This window comes from Apium graveolens, chromosome 11, assembly GCF_009905375.1.
Source record: "Apium graveolens cultivar Ventura chromosome 11, ASM990537v1, whole genome shotgun sequence".
Lineage (NCBI taxonomy): Eukaryota > Viridiplantae > Streptophyta > Magnoliopsida > Apiales > Apiaceae > Apium > Apium graveolens.
Genome location: NC_133657.1, coordinates 192394048 through 192401210, shown reverse-complemented (window position 1 = coordinate 192401210; position 7163 = coordinate 192394048). Strand labels below are relative to the sequence as shown.

General features: G+C 33.1%; 1 pseudogene; it reads right to left on the bottom strand.

Annotated features, from left to right (window-relative positions):
• The window catches only part of LOC141696352 (stromal processing peptidase, chloroplastic-like), a 28887-nt pseudogene that overhangs the window by 17930 nt on the left and 3794 nt on the right, over positions 1 to 7163 (bottom strand).

Below are 7163 nucleotides of genomic sequence, written 5' to 3'. Positions count from 1 at the left end.
ATCTTCTGACCCCGAATTTGAGGGCGTTACAGAATTGTTTAGTAAAATTCTTCTGTTTGTTTATCTTTCTTCTTATCTTCCCTTTCATTTCTCATGTTTATGATCAAGTACCCCTAGGCACGTCGGTATATCTTCTTTTTCTTATTTATGATGGAGGTAGTCATAGGCACATCTCTATATCTTATTTTCCTTATTTCTTATATTTATATTACCCCCAATCTATATCATATTATCATTTTTTGTAAATTCAAACAATTACTGAATCACTACAAAAACAATTGAACATATAATTCAAACTAGTGCAAAAATAGTGTGTGTGAAATGTCTACACACATTAGACAATTACTTTAATGCTTATTTTTATTAGGTGGATACTTGTTATTGGTGGAGTTTTGTGTGCATACAGATGGTTCATTATCAGTAATGAGTAGAAGTCAATCAAAATTCGACAACTCATCTTTTATTGTGTGTCCTAGAAAAACCACAAATATTAACTAGTCAAGGTCAAGGAGCATAAATACACATATAATTGTAATAAAAATAAAATATTAAGGAATTTGTACCATTTACTAGATGAAAAGTTATTCGATCAATCAAAGTTTATACAAAACCAAATTATTTTTAGAATTTACAAATGAACTTGAGAGCCTTTACATATTCTCATTTTTGAGGGTGCAGAGTCTTTGGTAAGTCTTCATCAATAGGTCTGCTACTTCGCTACTAGATACGGATAACTTATTTGATCTTCATCTATGTTCTGTTGTGATAATTTTGGTAAGCTAGAATTACTTGTAGAAGAATGGACGGAATACAAGAATTAACTTTTATGCATGTATTTACTATAAATGAAATACAAAAAAACAAGATGTGTGAAACTATTTGTATCATATAACTTAGGATTACAATTCATAACTTAGTACAAATATAACGCCTGTAAATATTTGATATGAATGTAATATGATAATCTCTATTGTGCTATAAAATTTTTGTGTGAATACAATGTGTTCGTATATATTCATCATTGTATGGCATTCTGATATTGCTAGGTTATTTGAGCATATAATTTAGCGTATGCAAGCTAATTCTGTTACGCGAGTAAATAATATTTGAGTTGTTGTAGTTGCGATTAAGCGATAGATTATTATTCGTCTTAGAATCAAATTATTTGCATTTTCTTATGTGGCTTAGAATATTTATGGTTTTTTTATTAGAGTATTTACCTTAGAAAAATTCTTTTAAAATATATTATTGTTCAAAATTTTTGAAATTAGCTTTATAAAACTTCTAAAATTTCATAGTATTTATGGTATTAATTTTGTGATTTATGAAGCTATATTTTATTTACTCAAATTCATTCTTTTTAATCATACTTTTATTAATTATTAATTGCTAGTATACCCTTGCATGCATCTAAGCTTATAAGAGAGTCAAAGGCTAGTATTTTCCATTCCAACCCCACTAACATGCAAGATTACCTCTTTAACCTTGCATGCATTTTTGTCACTATTAGTACGAAGGACAATATTGTACATTCCTCATTCCATTACCTTTATAGTCAAATTAAAGAGACAAAAACCAAGTGAGTGCCATTATTTCATCAACACACACCCACTCAAAACCCCTCTCGTCTCCTCTATTTACTCCCTCTTGGCCGAAGCCCATCCACACCCTCATTCTTACCATTTTCATCGTTTTTCTTCATCTTCTTTCACTTTTCAAGTTATTCAAGCCAAGAACTTTCATCATTTAGTGGAGTAGCAATCATTTTGAGGTAAGTTTTATGCTTGCATGTTGAAGAAGCCGAGGTTGAGACCTTGGTTCTTATAAACTTAAGGTTGCAACCATGGTGGCTTATAGAATGAACAAGATATGATCTTGGGGAGGTGTTACACTTCTATTTTACCAAGTCATACTCATTGTTCATAAACAGTTGGCAATGATTTCTTAGGAGCCGAATGTAAAGTGTCGATTTTGGGAAGTTTTTATGAAAAATGACCATGCATATTGATTTTTTAAAGTCTTACTCCTTATAAATGTTGTTTTGTTATATTAAACCCTTGCATGCTAGTTTTCCATCAAGATACCTTAAGTTTAGTACTTGCATGGTGATTTTAGCACTTGCATGTTGGATATAGTACTTGCATGTTGATTTACAAGTGATTTTTAAGTAAAAACTATACTTGTTGATTTTATGATTTGGTGTTTGACTTGTATGAGATACATGTTGTAGGTTTTTGGTTATAAAATGCTAGTTTAAGTTATATATAATGAAATGAGCTTAAGGTCAGTAGCTGTCATGAAGTTACCATGCATGCATACTTCGAATTCTTGCTTAAAATGCTAAGTGATGGCTTGTTTGTGTGATGTGTTACCTCACTTGTTTTTATAAGAGATCTTCATGCTAATAAAATTGCAAATGAGACTTAAATATTGTTAGTCAGTAGGTATTAGTGTAGGTTAGGGCTTGCCTTGGTCTGTTGTCGATTGTTATTTGGTTTGGTGTAATGAAAGGAGTTAAGGTGGAAGGAGTCGCATTGATCTTAGTTGGGCAGATTTTGAACTAGAAGTTTAGGTCATTTTAGGTGAGTTTTAGCAAGGACTTGGTAGGCCTGAGCTCAAGGGAGTTTGGAATTGGTTCATACTTGAGTCCAGTAGCTTTAGATTGCATAAAAGTTTGTATTTGGTTAGGCACACACACCACAAACCTGGAGAACAACTCAATATAGGGCAGATTTGGGTAAACTTGTCTTTTGGTTGATTATCAGCATGTCATAGGTTAGTCCTTCATGGGACCTTGGTCTACATAGATGTAATGAAGTCTTAGAAAGCTTAACAAGTCATTAAAACCCTATAATTGAACTAAATAGGTGAGTTTTAAGTTGGTAAAATCAAGGAAGTTTGGAAATCAGGGAAGGCAGTTTTGTGTCAACTTCCACTTGAGGCCTAGGGAGGCCTGAGTGAGGCCTTTGAGTCTTCCAACTTGAGAGTCTTTTAGAGTCTTAATAACCTTTGAGAGTTTGTTTGGAGTGAAGGCCCAAGGTGAGATATCTTATTTCCACCAAAATACCCGATAGTCACCATTAGAGTTTCCTTTGGAAGCTTTAGACAGGTGCGTTGCATTTATGTGTATTTTAAGTGAGGCCTTGATGTCAAACCAATTGCTAAAGTTAGCTTAAATTCATAAGAAGTCATAGGAGTCAAAATATAGCAAAGGCCCAAGGTAGAACTTCATATTTTCGCCAAGGTACACCATTGGTGCCAAGGTGTGCATTTGATAAGTCAAATAGTGTGCATTGCATTTGTGAGTCATTTGTAATGAGGCATAAGTGTGCCTTACTGAATTTAGGTTAAGTTAAAGTCTGTTAAGGAGGATTAGGAGTATTGGTCATGATAATTGTATGTATGTGATTAAATGTCTAACTGACTAAGGCCGTAAATAGAATCAAAATGTGTACTATTAACTAAGTAATAAATTGCCATGTCATTTCTTGCTATGTGTTATGTGGTTTATATTTTTCATATATTCTTTGTAATTAGTAGAATTTAGTGTATATATATGTGTGTGTATATGTGTATATGCATATTTATAGTATACGCGAAAGGGTAGTAGCAAGAATTATAATGAGGATACTATTTATCATAGGTTCAAGAAGGCCAGGATAGGAGCCCATAGACGATTCAATTCAAGTACTCAGTAATCATAATCCAGGAAAGTGAACTCTCAACTTACCTCTATAATTTTGTTGCTTGTGGTTAAAAACCATGTGAATGCATGACTACAGTTTCAATAAGATTAATTAGTCCCTTACATCACCCAATGATTAAGTCTTGAATCTAATTAATCTTTTTCATACTTGAATTGATTCCTTTTCCTCACATATTACCTAATATCCATGTGAACCCTACAATAGTTCCTTAATAAATCATGTGAATCCTAATACCCTCAAAACCTAGAATCATTTCCTTTGGAAACCAAAACACTACTATCGTTTCCTTCATTTGAACTTTGACAATACCAACCCTTGTTCTCTTGTCCTTAATCAAGAACCCTTTTTAAATTAAAAGGAATTGGATGGTATGTTTTGATAATACTGAGGCGCCAGTCACCGTTAAAACCTCAGTAGCAGGGAGCCTGATGCACTACAAGAAAAAGTCCATAGACATCGGTTTTTAGCCGATGTCTATGTTGTTTGGCAACCGATCTTGATGTCGATGATGTCTATTCTAGACATTGGTCATAACCCGATGTCTTTACTTGCTTAGACATCATTTCTGAAAAAAAAATGATGTCCATGCATTGTTTTTTTTACAAAAAATGTTAGAAATAAATAATTTAATAAATAAATTACACCTATTACAACAGATTAAACATATGACGAGCTATGTTTTTTTCCATATAGACATCGAGTATTTTCATTTAGGTGATGTAAAATCAGATATTAAACATCAATTTCTTTAGTGAAAGGTGATGTCTATATCGACAAATAGACATCATTTTATCCCAAACAAAGTGTTGTCTATGTTTAATTTAGACTTGAACATGTCAGTCTTTGACATCAATTATTCATCTAAAAGCGATGTACATTACCTTTTTTGACATCAGTTTTTCTTCTTTAAAAGTGATGTCTATATTGTCACATAAATATCAGTTTTATCCCAAACAAAGTGATGCCTATTTTCAATTTATACTTGAACATTGCAGTCTTTGACATCAGTTTTTTTTATCTAAAAGCATGTACATTAACTTTTTTTGACATCAGTTTTTGTTCTTTAAAAGTGATGTACAATTGCTTTTGTAACTAATATATATCAAATATACGGAACTTGCACTCAAGTAAACTAAAGAAATAATAGATTTGAATACATGCTTAAATACATAGTCTGGTCCTTTATCATCATCAAAATAAACTGCATCTTACATTGAAAAGATACTAGTTTGTTTTCTGCTATGCCCATCAATTCATCATTTATATATTTTGGTGAAGCATCTACATTCTCACGAAGACTGGATCCAAGTTCCCGCTGTGTTTTAGAGTTTTTTCCACCAGTTGACTTCTGCAACACATCTAAATAGATGCATGTTCCATCTAATTCTTGGTGAAAAAGATTTAAAGGTGGCCTATAAAACAGTGAAGTACGATGCTCAAGGTTTTTATGGAGTATACCCAAAGTCAAAGCAGGGACAGAGAAAACATATATCAGTGTGCGGAAGTTCTTTATAGTTTATACCTCTCAGCAGAAATGTGGTGCATTCGCGATTTGAGATTAGTATATGAATTATAAGATGCAGCAAACTCTAAGATAGAGAACAATATATCCATGACACTGATCTTTTGTGCGGTCTTTAGCATGGCCCAGTATTTCTTCTGCAAATTTAAGAGCTGATTTAAAAAACTGTACTCTCACTTTTTCTTTCGATGATATACTTTCCCCAAGATGAAACTATTAAAACTAGTGCTCTCTCATTGTTCTAGCTTATTAGAGTATAAATATGTAGATAAGAGTAAGTACGTGTAGTTACGGACTCTTCATTTTGTATATTGACCTCCATGGAATCCACAACATCAGAGAGCTAGGAAATAAGATGGTATTAGAAAGTACACAAGAAGCTTTGATGCTGGACAAAAAACCAAGGCAATAAAATAAGAAGGATAGCTAGTAAAACTGTTGTTCAACTAATTCTAGAAATATTGTTTGGGTGAAATCATATCAGAGAAAATTTAGACCATACCACCTATTACTCAGCTACAATGAAAAGAACATATATGATGCGACCAAACACAATAAAAATCAAACTTAAGAATTTACCTTTCTCACAGAGAGAAGCAACTATTAAGCACTGCATATTTATTGAACTCTGTTCATTTATATCCCGTCCATTTTTTATAATTTGGAGTGAGTAGATATATGACATAAAATTGAAAGGATAATATAGGAGAGCTGGGCAACAATTTAATTATTTAAAGTTTGCAACTGGTAAAATATTATCACATCAGTAGTGCGGAGCATAGGACTACTTCATGAGCTGATATATTTATCCAAGTCGAATTGGCCAAAACGTGTAGAATTAGTTTTTCACACTAAACTAGAGTGAAATTATAGGGAATAATTGTGGATATATAGAAGAAAACATTAAACATCAATATGTACTCACGGGGTAATATAGTTTTCTGCAACTGCGCTTCATACATGACAGCAATGACAGATTCATCATGAAGAAAATGCTGGAAAAGGAAAGGTTGAGTAGGAAGGTCAAACTTGACAACAACAAAGAAAACATTAGACAAAGGCAGAGAAGTAATATACTTGCAAATACTCATCTCGCAAGCTGGTTGACTGCATCTGATCCCGCTCCAAATAGGCAGATTCGATTTCTGACAATAACAACGCCCGAGCAATAGTTATTTCACGCTCAGAAAACCCATGTAGCTGAACCCTTGCAACCTAAAAGATAAGAAATCTGTAGAAGAAATATAAGAAAGACTTAACAATTTTATAAAAATGCACACCTCAGTAAGCATTGATTCCAAGGCCTCTATAATTCCTTTCTCTTTGCAAGACGAAGTCATTATATAGGCCTTACTTGGTCGAACAAGGACATCAGCGGAAGCTGAGCATGAAAAATATGGTAGATCCTTCTTGCGAGATATCTTAAAGAAACTTTGGTTCAAGGCATGAAAGAACATGCACTCTATAAGTAATTCCCTGTAATCCCTTACAGTCCTCAGCTCCACCACAGGCATCTTACAGCTTACCATCACTGCAGACTATTCAAGGCCAATTAAAGATAGGAACTGTCTGACTTATTGCATGGAAAGGATCATCCAACATGAAAATACATGGTTAAAAAGAAGTGTAGTTAAAAAAGATGTACAACAAACTAACCCCGACAACTTTAGATTCTAACCAACATGAATATCGTGGCTCTTCGTGTGATGGAACCAGAAAGTGTGGTATAGGAGGAGGATCAGATGCTGAAATTTTATTCCCGAAATACATCTTTATAAGCTCAACAATAATCTGTTATATTGATTATGACGAGCGAGGGAAGAGAGAATTAGATAATTAAAAAATAAAACTCAGCATTATTAGTCGCCGTATTTCAAAGGAATATACTGTATTATTAAGCTAGCTGACATGATTGGATTCAACACAATTCATTC